Source organism: Vanacampus margaritifer, chromosome 12, assembly GCF_051991255.1.
Source record: "Vanacampus margaritifer isolate UIUO_Vmar chromosome 12, RoL_Vmar_1.0, whole genome shotgun sequence".
In the NCBI taxonomy this organism is placed as follows: Eukaryota; Metazoa; Chordata; class Actinopteri; order Syngnathiformes; family Syngnathidae; genus Vanacampus; species Vanacampus margaritifer.
The window spans coordinates 8,576,155-8,593,729 of NC_135443.1; the positions used below are offsets into that span (position 1 = coordinate 8,576,155).

General features: G+C 37.1%; 1 protein-coding gene across 4 annotated transcripts in view; it reads left to right on the forward strand.

The window, feature by feature from the left end:
- The window catches only part of LOC144061892 (uncharacterized), an 80,601-nt gene that overhangs the window by 62,543 nt on the left and 483 nt on the right, over positions 1-17,575 (forward strand). The gene's annotated exons all lie outside the window — the stretch shown is intronic.

The window sequence follows — 17,575 nt, forward strand, 5'->3', positions numbered from 1 at the left end:
AACACACACAAATTCAAACACACCCACTTTAGCGTGATGTATTTCCCCGACCCCAACAACAAGTATTCTTGGTGCCTGTCTCATGTAAATACGCTGTCCTCTTGTTGGGCTGTCAGTCTCTTTGACCACATTTATTTATAAGTACAATGTCAATCCAAGAAACAATTCTACACTAATGTGATTTTTCCCCCCTTTTTTTGGAGAGCTCAGTATAATTCATACGGAAGCCTTCCTGAGTCAACATGTCTCATCATCATCACTCTCTTTCTCTCTCTCTCATTAAACAAAAAAAAAAAAGTTTTTTTTTTTACCCGGATACTTCAGAGTTCCACCAGAGTCGTGACGTTGTCAGGAGACCGGATGAAGGATCAAAGGAAGGAAAAATTAAGCGATGTGAAATCCAACACCAACCAGGCATCAACCTCCGCCCACAGAGTTACAAATCAGGAATCTTTCTAAATCTGACTTCCAACAGGATTAGGGAGACATCAACAGACCAGAGGAAGGACTAAAGGAAGGAAGGAAGCAGAGTGAGATCCACACACGGCAACCTCCACTGATTCAACGACCAATGGGAGATGCAAACACTTTTTGAGTTTCAGTAGATGCTGGTGTGTTGGATCTGGCACGCATGAGAACCTCCGCCAAAGAGGGGAGCCGTCGAACTCGGCCCAACAATGCAAGCACAGCCCCCTAGCGTCCCCCAGGCCACGGTAGCACCAGGGCACAACTGTGAGCTGATATGTTTCCAGACGAAAGCAAGGGCATATTGTTAAAAAAAAACAAGAAGGGCCACCATAAAAACAGCACGGCTGTTTAGTGTTGATGAAAGAGCAGATCTGTGTGCGCACGCTGCCGATGAAATACTGTGGTGGGTGTACAGACTGATCGAATGTGCGCCCTCTCGTCTCTTATTTCAAAGGCTTCCATGTAGCTATCTTATGCAGAAAACTAGTGGGTGGCTGCAATCACACCACCAAAGGTGCGGCTGATGTTTGATTAGGTATGAGCCGCGGCCAAGTGGTTAAGATCGTAACCTGCCGCCGTGGGATGCCAGTTCAAGACTATCCCTAGATATGCTGCTGTGGTGTCCTTGAGCAAGACACTGATACACCAAACTGCTCCCTGGGCGCTTAACCCTGGAGAACCCAAGAACCCTTTTCTTCTTTGGAAAATTATGAATTGTACATTAAATGACTGCTATAAGTTCACTGAACACCAAAATATATGTTTTTTCAATTTTAACCCTTTATTCCCTAATTTAGGATTAGGGCGAAATTTGATCCTTTGGGATTTAGGGGTATCATTTCGAAAAATCTGAATAACAAAAACTGTCAGTAAACTATTTAGAATTTAAGAAAATAATCAATCAAATACACAGCTACATTGAACAATATAATTTTTTTTGTTTTATTTGTTGCATTTTAGCCATCTTGTCACCACCACTCTGGCTCATGTAAGTCCAATATTCATCCACTAGATGGCCTCATGCAGGGGTCAGAAGTGTCACTCTGGACTTTTGAAGTTAAATTTGTAAAAAAAAAAAAAAAAAGGTCTTTGTTATTTGAGTAGCAGAATTTATAGGGGCCAAATTTGACCCCGTGGGTTCTCCAGGGTTTTAAGCAACCCTGTGCTCATGCGGATGCCACTATCAGATCATTTGTTCGCTGTGATGGGTTAAATGCAGAAGTCAGACTTTGTGTATGTGACAAAAAAAAAGATTTAATCTTTTAATGTTTTTCATTTCAGATAGGTAAGGACGTTTTTTTTTTTTTTTTTGCTGCTATCCCCTCACTTTTTTTTTGCAACGTGTGAGCTGACTTGATAATTATCAAGAATATGCATGCAGTGCTAATTGTCACTTCCGCACATGTAAATAGTGTGATACAATCCTCAGTCACTTTGTCTTCGTGTGTTTAGGTGCAGGAAGAACATCCCCTAAGTGTATTTCATGCTTTTAATTGACACCATTGCATGTTAATTTGAAGCATGTCATGGATGTGTCACACCAGCAAGCCGCCAGTGTCCGACCTCATGTAATGTCGAATTACTTTGCTGCTCCTCTTTGCCGTGACAATAGATAAGCTTCTCCAAGGCAACACCAAAGGGGGTCTTTCTGCCGATTTGCCTCTCTTCCTGATTGTTATTCTTACTTGGGAAATATCTGAAAAATGGCTGTCAAATAGTTTTCAAATACAGTAAATATTTGTATTGATGACTTTTTACAAACTCAGTGAAAATTCTAGTGTGATTTAAGCTATTTTGTGATTAGTTTGATTGCTCCTCCACTTCTTACAGATGAAAAATCAAAAATTACAAATGTTCATAGACACCTACACTGTACCTAATGTGTATATATATATATATATATATATATATATATATATATATATATAAAGGGTTTGAATGAGTTAATAGTGGCTGTTCGCTGTGTGCATTTCTGTCATTTTTTTTTGGGGGGGGGGGGGTGGTGCATAGAGGCCTTAACACTTCTGTATGAAAAGATTGTGACTTGTTTCTTGTGAAGCAACCTGTCACACCTGAAAGGTGTCGCTCAAGTAATGAACCCACTGACACTTGTAACTCTCCAGTCCAGAACTGCACTTGAATAAATGCCCTTTTAGAATCACTGGTATTGAAAGACCTGCCAATTTGGAAAGCAGCTATGCAAAGTAAACAAACAAGCAAAGTTCAAGGTCATAGTAGGTCTTTATTATTGAAGCCAAAGATGATTCTTTTTACTGCATTCAAGTCATAGTAAAAGGAAGTCAAGGACAGATGCAAGATCACCCTGCAGGTGTGTTGTTGACTCTTCTATCAACTAACTATGTTGGAAGCAAATGACATCCCTTTCTAAATAGACCGTACAGGATAAACTCGCTATCATCAAGCTTCATAAAGAATAGTGGCTACTGCAAAAAAGCACTTGCTTTGTTAAAGCAGGTTATTTAGATGCTTGTTTACTTCGTAAGCGTTCACTAATGAAACTTTGAAGCGTATGAATAGTAAAGACCCAAACTAAAAAAACACACACACACACACACACTCGGCACATGTTTAGCCCTAAGGCATCGCGTTTGAGTTTCATTTACTTGATTAAACTATATTTGCATATGGAAATTTTTTGAAAATGTCATTAATTTGTTTAATTCAAAGGAGACTTTCTCTAAATTAAAGATATAGTGTATCCAAAATAAATGCTGCATGATGAACAGTTTTCCTGCATGTGGTCTACAAGCCTACATTGCCTCTCTATACTCAGTTTTAGTATCATATGTTGTGCTATGGTCCACCTGGTCTCTCTTTTTTTTTTTTTTTTTTTTTCCTGGAGAGCTCAGTATTGTTCATTCGGTAATTTTAACGATTTGACATGTCATCATCATTGCTCTCCTTTATTTATTTTATTTTATTTTTATTTTTATTTTTATTTATTTTTTGTGCGTGAGTGACTATGTGTATGTGTGTGTATGTGCGTGTGTGTGTGTATTCATTAGTTCCTATTTAAAAATCCCATACCGTTCACCTAAACCGAACACTTCCAGCCAGAGTCGTGAGGCCGTCAGGAGACCCGAGGAAGGATCAAAGAAAGGAAATGAAAGTGAAATCCAGCACCACCTGGTCTCTTTCACTAAAGATGTAGTGATGAAAGTAGGATTCTTCTCCATCGAGCATTCTGTGTCCAGGTGTGTGTGCCTGTATCAGTGCCATAAGGCATCACGGTGGCACAAATCACCTCCTGAGCCAACTTGACTTATCTGTAATATGGACACAAAAAAAAAAAAAACAGGCTAATTAATTAAGAACTGTATTAGAAGTAATGGGATATTATAATATAAATTGCGACATTCTGGAACCAATTTAATCCAATTACTGGAACCCTTCATGAATATAATACCTCCAAAATCACTCCGTGAGAGTCCAAAGGGAGACGTGTCCGACTACTAAGACTGAAAGAAAAGAAGAAAAAAAAAGTGCTCCCTTTTAACAGTGAACACCATCAATGATTTAAATGGTTGAGAGGGACTGTTAATTTGAGTAATAAACCTAATTATGACCACCCCCACACCCCCGTCACACACACACCGCAATTCACATTTTGACCATTTACAACCGCAGTCGATTTTAGTTTGATCTCGCATGTGTTTGACAAAAAGAAATGTCTGTTAAAGCTGATTGATGCTTTCTCTCTTAATGGCCTCAACCCAATTAAAAAAGAAGTCCTAAAAGAGACAAAGGAATGCAGTTCATAGCTCGTTAAAGTGGGTGAATTTTGCTAGATAGACATGCTAAATCACAGCAATCTTGTAGGCTCAGAAATCATTTGATGAGCGATAAATCCACCTTCCATCTTATAAAAGAATGTGTAGGAGACTGGTATCAATTTATTATGGAGAGAAGACTGCTAAGCAAATTACTTGTCAGCAACAGAGCAGCGCCAAAAAGAATGTCTCGTAAGCTCATCTTCAATTGTCACAATTTATAACGACTCAAATGCAAAAGTTGGCCTGCATTTACAATTTAAATATTTGATAATTACACATAAATCATTCTGGACCACTTTCCATTCATTGTAATAATCAAATGTAAATGACAACTCCAAGTACTTCAATTACTTTTATTATACATTGGTTAGCTTTGTTCTGTACTTAATGACAGTTAAGACTGTTAAAACATTTTAAAATTGCCTGCGTAATCACAAAAAGGCTTAATTATAATGACTCTGAAATAGATAGCTAAAATGTTTATTGTACCTTTTGATCTAATCTACCAAACATTTCAGCCAGTGGCGACTTTGCAATTGTCATTCATTGGCAGTCTGGACATGGCAATAACAGCAATCACGCCACTAAAAGTTGCTAGATGAGTTACTTTTTTAAAAAAAATTTTTTAACATAGATCGGAAGAGTTGCAGCAATTAAGATGCTAAGTTGTTAAGTTGGCAACTCTCAGTAGTAGCTCATTTTGTCGTATGGACCGCTGTGCCTCAGTCGTCATGGTAACAAAGGCCTTACTTGGCATTCGCGTGAGCAATAATTGCCCCCCCATAATGATTTGAACAAGAGTCTGACACGTGGCTGTTAAGTGTGCTATAATTTATTATGCTTTGTGTATTTTGCCAGAAGAATTAGAGAGCATCTTACCATTTACAGCGGTGCTAGCTGCTAGCTCGCTAAAGCTAATGTACATTTCATTTTGCGTGACAGATCATAAATTTAGCATTCAAAACCATTAAAGAAAACAGTTTCATCATCATCGTCATAATTATGGTGTGTGTGTGTGTGTGTGCGTGCGTATTTATACTTTGAATGATTTACTGTTCTGATTAACAAGTCAGTCTCTTGTTGAGTTATTTAAACTCAAGGGTCTAATATCCTCTCAGCATCTGGGAGTTTTTTTTTTTTTTTTATGAAGATGCTCAAGTTTTCTTTCCACGTACACTACGATATGTCTGTGTTTACTGTTGGGTGATGGAAATCGTAATGAATTGTAACAGCCATGCAGTGGGTCAACAAGTGTTGGAGAAAAACCTCAAATGTCTCAAATTTTTATTTATTATTGCAACATCCGGTGTCACCACATAGTAAATCTTATCATTTGAATTCAATTGTTTGTCTTTTCTTCGCATATTCATCTGAGAAAACGATCCTCACAAACTGTTTTATATTTATTTCTATTTTACAGCAGCATTTTTTAAGCAACTCAAATACTAACTTCCAGAAGCTGAAGAATAAATAATATCACTCTTTTTAATCAGAGACAAATTGAATAATGCCATAATGCATACGTAAATTACGTTGACTTTCTCTTTCTTCGATCAAAACTGGCCGGTCGTATAATACAGACATTTGGACATTAGTGTAAAATATTGAAAAGTCTATGACAGAAGATCCCTGCATCCCCCTTGTGGATGGAGCTGACAGGCTAATCGCAGTTAATTGTTTGTGGGTTTTGTTGTTGTTCTTGAGAATTAAATTCACATTAGTGAGGTTATGCAGTTCTGTTGTTTTGATACTTGTACCGGCAATGAGTGATGTCGAGCGAACCGGTCTCAAATCGAGTGACATATCAAGCATTATAACACAGAGGAAATAATGCTGATTGATGTAAATGGTTAGGCATGTTTTATTAATCCGGTGGGGGAAATTAAGGAAGTCGTGTACATTATATAAAAATTGCATTTATTTATTTTAAGTCACTGATTGTGTTATAATTGTATTCTACTGAGATGCACCACACAAATAAAAAAATCACTATTGATGGCATTTTCATTTGATCAGTACAATACTAGTATGAATTTCAAAACAACCAACCACTCATCTCCATAATTAAAAAAAATAAAAAAATAAAATAAAAAATTATAAAAAAACAACTATCCAAAAATGAATAGGATTAAATGCATTGGAAATACTTGCAATTCAATACAAATGACTTTTATAAATTCCCCACTGCAACAGCCGGTTTCTGTTTCATTTTAAGGATTATTTTGGGGGGGGCCTAAAATAACCTGATGATTGCAAAATAGTCATCAAATCACATTAACCATCGTGCTTTCTGCAAGCTGCTGTGGCTGAGATTTTTTTTTTTCTTTCAGGTTGTGTAAATCATTTACTTAAACTCTGGTGATTAAAGTCATTTTTAGTGCAGTGCTTTGGCAGGAGGGAGAGAGGTGAATCTTTTCGCTGCGCTTTGGGGCATTAATCACTTCAATTCAAGCCTTTTGTTTCTGTGTACTCTATATGCGGCTTCTACTGCAATATCTTGGGTGCATGTAAATGTGCATGTGTGGCTGCGTTTTTATTAATATTGTGTGTATGTGCTTGTGTTTGTGCATGTGGGGGAGTGGATTTGGCCTGCTCCCTGTTTTGATTGTGACTTTATTAAGGTGTTTGTTCTGAAGGCAGCATCATAGAAGAAGCTAAAATGGAAAGCTCATAATCTACACATTATACCCATCATGTGTCAAAATATAGAAGAGTGATTTATATGTCAATCCTCGTGCATGACATTTTGCTGCTTTATGGTATCAGAATGTAATGATAAATATCATTTATTATAAGCACGGCATAAAATTACCATGCGGTAGAAGCCAAATGCATTTGAACGGTGGATTTGCTTGTTTATCTTTGGGCTCTTTCATCCGATTGAAGATTGTATAAATATCTAGTGAGATATGTTGGATAATATTAAAGATTAAAGGGTTATTTATTATTTAAGATATGTAGAACATGTCACATTCATTAAGGTGAGTTTGTGGATATTGAAACATGACAAAATTGACTAATTGATCATTGTTAGTAGAATTTATGAGGGTTGATACTCATGGATTTATAAATTTAAAAATTGCTTTGATATGATGAATAGTTGTTTTATGTTGGACAGTGAAATATAAAAGTTATATGGTAACTATTAAAATACCTTCAAAATCCTCAAGGTAAAAAAATAAATACAATCAATTGGTAATACACTTGCAGCATATGGGATTATGTGCATTTATATACAATAATAATGACTAATTATATACTGTACATGCAGTCTGATTGTTTATATGCTTGTCAGTTATTGGTTGTCACCCAGTCCACCGTGGTTCCCACCTCTCGCTTGAAATCAGTGGGATAGGTTCCAGTACATTAGAGCACATGTCATATACAGTATTTGTATGACGTCATACCTGTTACATAGCATAAGAGAAATGGCCAATTGATTCAACAAGGAAGAAGAGACAAGTGAGAAATTTTAGCTTCATATGTTAAAGTTTTGACGAGCAGAAGACAACTTTTGTTTCAGAAACATTCAGAAAATACATGGAACTCTCCCCCCCCAAAAAAAAAAACAAGTTGCTTTTTTTTTTTTTAACAACATAAAACTGGATGAAACAGTACTGTTTGACTGTTTTGATATTTGGTTTATGACTAAGTGTTAAGTAGTGAGTCTTTTCAGGACCGTTTGAATCAGTGACACACAAAACATTCTTGCAACTGCAAAACATTAAAAAAAAAACATACACTGATTGTGATTTCACTTTCCTTTCTTTTCTTTGGTCCTTCCTCGGGTCTCCTGACGGCCTCACGACTCTGGCTGGAAGTGTTCGGTTTAGTTGAACGGTATGGGAGCACGCACATACGCACGTACACATACTCACCCACATACAAAAAAAAAAAAAAGAGAGCAATGATGATGACATGTCAAATCGGTAAAATTACCGAATGAACAATACTGAGCTCTCCAGGAAAAAAAAAACGAGAGAAAAAAAAAACATACACTAAGGGTTTGTGGAAGCTGCAGGCATGCACAAGAGATACAAACCAAAATGAAACTGGTGACTCATCGCATTACATTATAACCAATGGCTTCCTGATGCAACTCGCTGCATTTACACGGGCTTGTGACCGGCCTGCACTGGCTTGTGCCCCCTGTAGGGCTCATTAACAACACTCTTCTCTGTGGTGTCTCAAATTTACAAGAAATCTTTATTTTAATTGCAGGGACTAATTTCTTCCTCAGTAGTTGCTGTTATATAGCTTCCTTATAGGACCCTGTATACTGGATGCAACAAGCAACTGAATTGAACCACTATAATTTGTAGTGACTGACCCAGCGAACTGGTTATTAACAATTGTCAACCAAATGATGGATTCCTTTAGCATTGCATTGCCATTGCTGTATCTAACGGGCCTGCTTAATTTGTTATTTATACATCATGTCAGGGCCGCAATAAACATAAAGTGTAAAACTGCAGCTAATGTGCTGCTAATGAAATCTGGACATGAGTGATTTCAGGAATTTGAAATAATTCACCTTGCTGTTTAAATCCCTTGCATTGAGAAAGGGCTTGTGTGGACAAAGTGAGGATACACATAGTGAGTGCCTAACTCACCATTTGAAGTGACTTACGCTAAAAACTATTTTACTTTATGCGTTAAACCAAAATGGATATCTAAAATCGTGTGAAAGAACGCAAACCCTGACTCAAAAACAGGCAGGAATCAATTCAAATGTAAACAATAATAATGCAGTAATTGAATTTGATGTCTAAATCACTTTCAGAAATTATAGTCTTAAAATCAAATATCCACGTTGCAATGTGAACAACAAAAATGGTTTAGCAAAGGATGTCAATTTCTAGGGTCATCTTGGAATTGTACTCTTAATTTCTTTTTTAAATTTCAATTTCAATTTTTTTTATTTCAATGTCTTGTTTTAATTTCAAATTTATATTGTAAGACATTGCATCATCCACATTTAAACATGTGGAGGAGGTCCATCAATCCGTTGAACAGTTGACGGAGAACTTAGAAAAAGTGACGGACAAAGCATTGCATTGGAAGTCGATTTTTGCCCACCAATGCAATCATCAATAACCGGGTCAGTGCTAACCGATAAGAGCATTACATTCATACCAAAATACTCATTTCGCTGATAACTGACAAGTACTTCCTCTCCTTTCCTGGGACTGCGGGCAAGAAAGGTGTCCCAGAGTGACGAATAACGGACGCTCAAAATTCCTTGACGCAAATTGCCATTTTTTCCCCAAACATATTATTTACTGCTCCCGCTCACTTCTGATAAATCTGATCCCAATGTGCCAAGATCTCAGGGGTGGCCATCGGAAATTTCGGGAGGTTCCCGAATGGCCCGTCCATTTTCAGGCTGGTCACACCCCCCCCGCTCAGCGAAGAATAGTAATCGCTTCATGTCGCCAGCCGTCATGCTCATGCCCTTCCCCCGTCGACGAACAACGAGTAGTAATCACTGGACGTCGTCCGCACCCATTGACCCCCACCCCGCCCAAATATTTTTACGGGACGAATTTTGTTCCCATATGCATCAATATATATATATAGATTTATATATATATATATATGCATTTCTTGTACCTCTCCTAAAAACTGAGGTCTGGGGCTGGGTCTACAGCCGCCCTACATCAAGTCAGTTCTGTCAGGAAGTTTTTCCTTGCCTCCGTCATCAAAGTGCTTACTCGTGGAGTTCTAGTTCAAGTCAGAGCACATGGGAGTTAAAGCAGATTGTTGAGATGCCTGGAAGAAATTGTATCTGGAGGGGTAATTAGCTGTAAAAGTGCATGGCCTTTGATATGCGTCGTGTAAAAAAATAATAATCATAAAAATGAAAAAATAAAGTTATTTCCTCAATGACATTTTCCTGTCATGGTCAAGATGAATTCATCCCTTCCTGTCTCTGGAGTGAAATAAGCCAGTGTACCTCTCAGTCATCCCATTCATTTACACAGAGATTGCAGCATCACATTTGACAATTTGTACTATTATAAGTTTGGCACCAAAGAAAAAGGTAAAGTCTCAGATTTAGTATTTGGGTTATTGACAGTTTTAGTTACTAATAGGCATAACACAGAAGTAGGTCTTGTCTTTTGGAATTTTACAGACATGTCAGAAATGTCAAAAATTATTTTCTATGTTGCACATTTATTTAAAAAAATATTTTCACCATTCAATATTAAACTCAAAAGGAACCACATCATACAGTATGCATTTTACTGCATACAATACACGGACAAACTCACATACCATTTCAGTCTTAACAATTATATCTTCATGTTTGAGGGTGAGCATGAATAATCACTCATAAAATATGTTCAAATGCAATGAGATTATGGGCTTTGTAATATTAAAAAATATTGCAGAAATGAACCCTGAGTACTCATTTGTTTATGCATAAAAATCAGTTAAAGGAATAATTTAAAAAAACAAATAAACACTTCCCCCCCCCTAAAAGCAGCTTATTGTTTTTGCTAACATGAGTTAATTTGTTGTGAATGATTTTCATCAAATAATGAACTGTTGGCATTTGCTAATTGTTTTTCCCGAAATTAAAATTTTCAACATTTTAAAACGTAGCCATGATGATGCTTATAAAACGGACACGTTCATTATTGCGGTTAAATCACATAGTAAAGCTACGGCAAAAAAAAGGAAATATTTTAAAGGAAAAATATCAACTCTCTTAAAGGTAAGCATGCAGGCGTTTATGTGTGTTCAGATGTTGTTCAGATCAGTGTCTTTTCCTGCAAGCGCCGTAAAAGCTGCTTGTTTGAGCTGCTGCTGTCTTGTATTTACTGTGTGTGTATGCGCAGTCGCGTCTTTACAAACACGCATCCATTGTGTGTCCGTGCAGCGTGTGTGAATTTGTGTGTAAATCTCCCGCTGCCTCTCCCCTGTCTTATTGCTTTCTTGAGCTTCTTGGGGAGAAATCCTCTTGATTCGCCCAGTCCCTGAGGCTAGAGCCCCATACACAGCAGATGTTCTACTGAAAAGGCCATGAATGTTTAATCATTTGTGTTATTGATGCCGCCTTTTTTGTTTGTTGGAAAGTCTGAGCGACTGTTAAGGTCTTGTGTGTCTATTTTAGCATGTTATGCATCCATCTGCGATTGTGTGTGCATGTATATGTGTGCATATATATTTGAGTGTTTTTATGTATATATGTGTGCGTGCATCTCGGCTTACAGAATTCACAAACATCAGGCCTTTTTATTTCTCTTAGCATTTTTCATCTCATGCCGTGTACTGCATGAATAATGAAGTCTATTTAAATCAGACGGCATTTAGCATCATTATTGAGTGTGCGGTGTCAATCGCATCAATTGCACTTTCAAAAAAAAAGACAATCTTGTTCTCGTTTTCTTTTTTTGTTGAGTTGAAAGTTAAACCCTAATTTCCCCGATCAGCAATGGATGAACAAACGTGGCTGCCTCTCTAAACTGTGATTTGTTGGACTTAAAGCTGCTGTTTTAGTATTTGAGCTGACAGACAGATTTGATCATAATTAGACAGCATGCCGTGGGCTTTGATTGGCACGGTAATTGGATTGTCATTGGGGCTGAAAAGCTATTATCTTTGGATCATGCCCCATGAAATTTGTTGGGAAAACTTCTGTGGCCATCATTAAGTCGACCATCTTGGGGTCCCTTCGCAAATTAGCTTTTTTTTGTGTGTGTGTGTGAGGGAAGAGTGAATGTGGAGACGGGGGGAGAAAATAGAAAAAGATACCTGTGCACCACTGGGACCCTTACATCCTCTAAATCTCGGCAAAGACAATCTGGGCTCTATTGATTAATGATATTAGCATAGCAGGTAGCGCTAAGTCGAAAAGTGGCATGCTGGTTTATTGCCCATCGCTCTCGCCCACTCGCCGGCAAAGGGGGGTGGGGGGTCAGCGAGTGAAGGAATGAGATAATGAGTGATAGGTGAGCCTGGGAGGAAAGCGTGGGACAGAAGCAATAGTCGAAAAAAAGGAAACTGCAGGGTGGCTTTTCATTTGCAATTGGAGGAATAAGTGGCAATACAAGCTAATGAAAATGAGAGCTGAGATGTGAAATAGGTGGCATTCCTCAAAGCCAGATAATTAAGCTAAGTTGCACACCTCTTAAAATTTAAAACACCAATAAAGATATTTCAGTGGGTTGCTTTTCTCATATAATACACTGGCTTATATCATGAGTAAAAATGAAAAGAAAGTAAAACAGTTATCTATCATGGGTTTCAAATTGTGACGTTGTAATGCCAAAAAAAGAAGAAGTTTGACAATTAAATTAACCTTATAAAGCCGGAACCATGAAATATATGAGAGGAAATTCTGATTCTTTATAAATAAAGTATTTATTGGTCCTATTGAACAAACAAACAAAATATATATATTTTTTTAATCAACTTCCACATATGACTTTTGATTTGTGTCATATTTGATACATCCGGTCACAATGCTTCAAATTCATACATTTATAACTGTTAAAAATATACGAATAAACATACAAATCAAACATATTAGTATTTCCAAATATCAGAAAGAATACTTCCCACCATTAGTAAGTATAGGTGTCCCTCCTTTCTCAATTGGGGCGATCTGGCAAGGTTGCTGGAAAAGCCATCAGCTGTGTGATACTGCCCTCTAATGGATTATCCGTGCAATGCATGTGTCAGATCATAAACATCAGGGTTTTAATGTGAAAAATATTATACTCACGAACTAGAGGGCTCAAAATGTCTTGTATTTAATATGATACGTTTGGTGTTATAGGGATAAATTGTTTTTTAAACTGATGCCATGAGTTGTACCAAAACAGCATTTACCTTACAAGTCATGCTCAGTTACCACCATACTCACATTTTGTCCATTTTAATGTTTTGTATAAACGTATACTGTGATGTGACTTGTAGTGTAGGTTAATAATAATAATAATAGATTTATAAAGCATATTTCAAGGGACCCATAGATGCTTAAAAATAGCTCATCAGAGTAATTAAAGATATGACGTGTCTTAGAAACACCACGCTAGTGGAGGACTAGCTAGCTTTAGCTCGGGATCAAAAACTCCAAAATAAGTCCAAGATCCCCGGTCATGTTGGTGACGGAGAAAACAGGGTGGTAAACTTCTCAATAGGATGCAAAGAAACATCAAGATAGCTACTGACAGTGGCGGAAGTCAATAGCTCATTAGCAGGTGACGCTAGCTACTCACTGTAAGGTGGCCCAAATTAAATGTTGAACTAAAAATGAAGAGATGCCTGTGAATTTTTTTTATTTTATTTTATTTTTTTAATGAGCATGACTTTCTATATATGTATATATATATGATTCAGAAAGGTAATAAATTTGTAGTATTTGGAATTTGTAAGGGTTGTGACACCAGCAGGTTATTTGCATTCCAGTGTACACATTTGGGTCATTTCGCCACTTTAGGAATGGAACTTCATCATAAACCCATGACTCCTGTATAGTTCAATCAACGCGTATCATTTAAAACTAATCGTTTTCAAAATTGACCATAGGTTTGATAAGTAGTACAGGAAATGGAGAGATGGATCATTTACTGTGCATAGCAATAAATGTGTTTCTACATTGATACTAACATTTTCATCATTAGAGTCACAACAGAAGAATCACAAACGAATCTCTTGGTGAGGTGTACGTTTTTCTGTCTCATCACTCCCTTGTGTTGATTCAATCAGTCCTGTTCTCTGGACAGGAATTCTATGCTTTCAACTTTGATTGGGGGAACTTTGGGGGAATTCCTTTTGCTTTCTGCATGACTGCACCCTATACAAAACAAATCCCATAAACACATCTTTGGATGAGTTTAGGTGTAGAATAACTTGAATGGCCCACACAGAGCCACAAACGAAACCCTATTTAATACCTTTGATCGAGAGATTGTGAGTGACCCCTGACCTCAAGGCTTTCATAAATGCATCTCTTCCATGTAACATCATGTATCTATAGCCCTAGACTAAAAAAAGATGCCCGCTAATTGTATGATAATGCAGTGGAGCAGCATGGAAAGCCTGTAGCTGGAGACGATTGAAAATGAGGCGGCAGAGATGTGATCCTTTCCCCATGGTCATACCTTCACAAATTCATATTACTTATTGAGTTCTCATAGAACAGTTATATATTCTTGTGTTTATTGTGAAACCCCAAAAGGAAGCTCCTGTCAGCATCCAAGATGTGCAACACAGATTAACTCATTCACTCCCAGCCATTTTCAGTGAAACAACCCCCTTCGCTCTCGACTGTTTTACTGGATTTTGACTGATTTTGCAAGGTCCACAGAATATTGTGTTCTATTGCTATAAAAACATGGAACCTACCAAAATAAATATTAGAGTCGAATTCTTTCATCAGGAAAAAAAATATTTGTATCTGTTTCCGTTTTGCAGAAATTAGCATTATAATATAGCTAGGTTTTATCATTATTCACAAACCTGTTGAAAACACTGGGAAAAAGAGTTTGTTGCAACATGGGCCTGGCTGATCTCTTATACTCTGATTCATTTCATTCATTCATTCATTTTTTGGAATAACTACCATTGCTTTAAGCGTTCTCTTCAGTTCAGAAGCTGTATCAAAGCCTTCTGTATGCTCAAGCAAAAAACAAACAAACAAAAACATAAAAAACATGTATAAATATGTTTTGGGGAGTTTAGGACAAGTGTATTAAAAAACGTATTTACACGTTTTTGGGTTTGAATGAGTGAAGGAGTACACACGTTCACACAATCATCAAAACTCAAGTCAGTAAACATATTCATATATTTATACATATACATATATTTTATACATATATTTAAAATATTTAAATGTCATAATATGTATACATTTAGCGCAGAAATTTCCCACCTCTACGCAAATGATTCTCAATAATAAACAGCATCTAATTCACGCAGGTTGAGTGACGCAAATAGAGAAGTTGGCCCTATCTGTGGAAGCCGTTCATGGCAGCCAGTGATAAATCACGAAGGCCGCTAGCTAGCCTAGCTTTAGCATAACTTGTGTCTTAGCCCACTACATTTTCCAAGTAGCTTTCTGTGTATCTCAAAGAGGTAAATGCAGCAGCTCCCTTTGTTCCCTCTGTTCTCCATTGTATCAGCACGAGGAGGCTCCTTTGCAAAGCACTGTTGATCGGGGCCTATCAGCTGATTTGCATTCAGTGGATGCAAATGCAAATTTGCAACATTGCATGTCCACAAAAAGACATTAGACATCTCTGTCTCAGTGCAGTGGCATTGGCGTGGCAGCCCAGACATCACATCATTTGCTTGCCCAGATAGTCCAAGTGTAAATTGATATGTAAGAAAATGCCCCATTAACTTTTTCATTAATGGTTATAAAGCATTGCGAGCGACGTCCGCGGGGCGCGGTGCTTCCCTGAGCGCGGCCGCGAACACATAACACGTAGGCCACACACACACACACACACACAACTCCCAAACAACACGACCACACGCTTAGCATAGAATGATACAGGGCAGATTCCTATGTAACCAACATGCATGAAAGTTTAGTTAGTTTTATTAAAATCATCCATCCATGCATTTTTTTTTTATTATAGTGGTTGTCGTCATTAGGGTCATGTGTGAGCTAACCCAGCTCACTTTGGAGCGACCTGCAAATACCAGGATACATATAAAATAGTCACACTCACATTCACACGTATCGACAATAAGGAGTTTTCAATTAACCTAATGTGACTGTTTTTGTTATGTGGGGGCAAGCCCATGTACTCAGAGGGGGAGGGGGGTGGGGGGTGTGCGGGGAAACCATACGAACTCCACACAGGAAGGCCACAGCCCACATTTGAAGGCACTATACCACATTTGTGCCAATTATCATTGTGTGTCAACAACTTTGTTTCATTTTACTTCTAAATTTTAAGTAACATCTTATTAAATCATAAAAAACATACACATGCCACAGGATTTTGAGAATCATTTTGAAAATGGCTTACCATATCTGAAATTTGATACAGCATTTTAAATGTTTTATGGAACGAGCATCAACGAGTAAAAAAAAAAAAAACAAGAAGACATTTATACGACCTGTCCTATTCAAGGTCACGGGTAAACTGGAGCCTATAGCAGTTGACCTACAGCTGAGAGATGGGCCATTGGTTGCCAGTTAATCACATGGAAACAATGTTTAAACAACTTTATTTTCTTTATTTGTAAAAAAAAAAATTAAATAAAAAATAAATACTGGACAGTGGCTGAGACTGATGAAAGTGGATGGATTTAATTTTGAGCTGGATTTGCCTGACAGGTCAGGGTCAGTAATTAAGTGAAATAATGTCCATATTCCATATAGGACATTTTTTTACTCTCACTAAATTGCGCTACTGTTGTGTTTTATATTTTTAAACGCCGCTATTTGCATTTTTAATGAATCTTATTTTATTTACTACATTTTCAATTGTATGTTCTAATCACTGTGCTGAGCCAATTGCAACAAAATTTCACTCTAATTACACATATGCAAACATGAATAAGAATAAAGTTGCTATAAATCAAAGGACAGCACACATCCTCTGACTGATCACTTCACTAGGAACACCCACACAAACTACACAATATGTATCATAAAATTGAAAACAATTCTTTTTTTTGCTTGAATTACTAATTACCAATATTATAAACAACTTTCATGATTGCAGGTGACAGTGCAGGGTTCCACAGCAGAAAAACTACAACCACAATAATAAAGATTAATAACTAACTCTTGGACAGTCTCAATCAAATTTGAATCTTGAGATATAATTTGTTTGAATTAACTGTAATATTGGATGCTATGATTTTGCACTCAACTCAGTTGGCGTATTGTTCTGATGTTGTGTGAATATCTGACACTGACTTCATTTTATAAACATGTCATTTGAATGTAAACTATTTCATCATACTAGTGTAGTATGGTTACAGTACAGTGCAGCAGTTATTTTAATTTCTTGATACATATACACTCCTTTTTAATTGCTTTCATTGTAGGAATTTAATACCAACACCCACTAATGTTTGCATTTATTCACAAGCTGATCTTGAAAATAATTCACAGCATGCACTTACATGTGTGTTTTAGATTTCCATTATTTTTCAACATAACCCCTTGGCACCGTTTCATCAATTTTAGGACCACTTGGGGGCAGCAGACATTCTATCAAATAAGAACATGTCTATATACGCAGATGTAGCAGATGCCCATTTTACATCTTATACTAAACACTGTGCATAATAAAAAAGTATATTAGCAGATATGTTTATACCATAAGAAATGC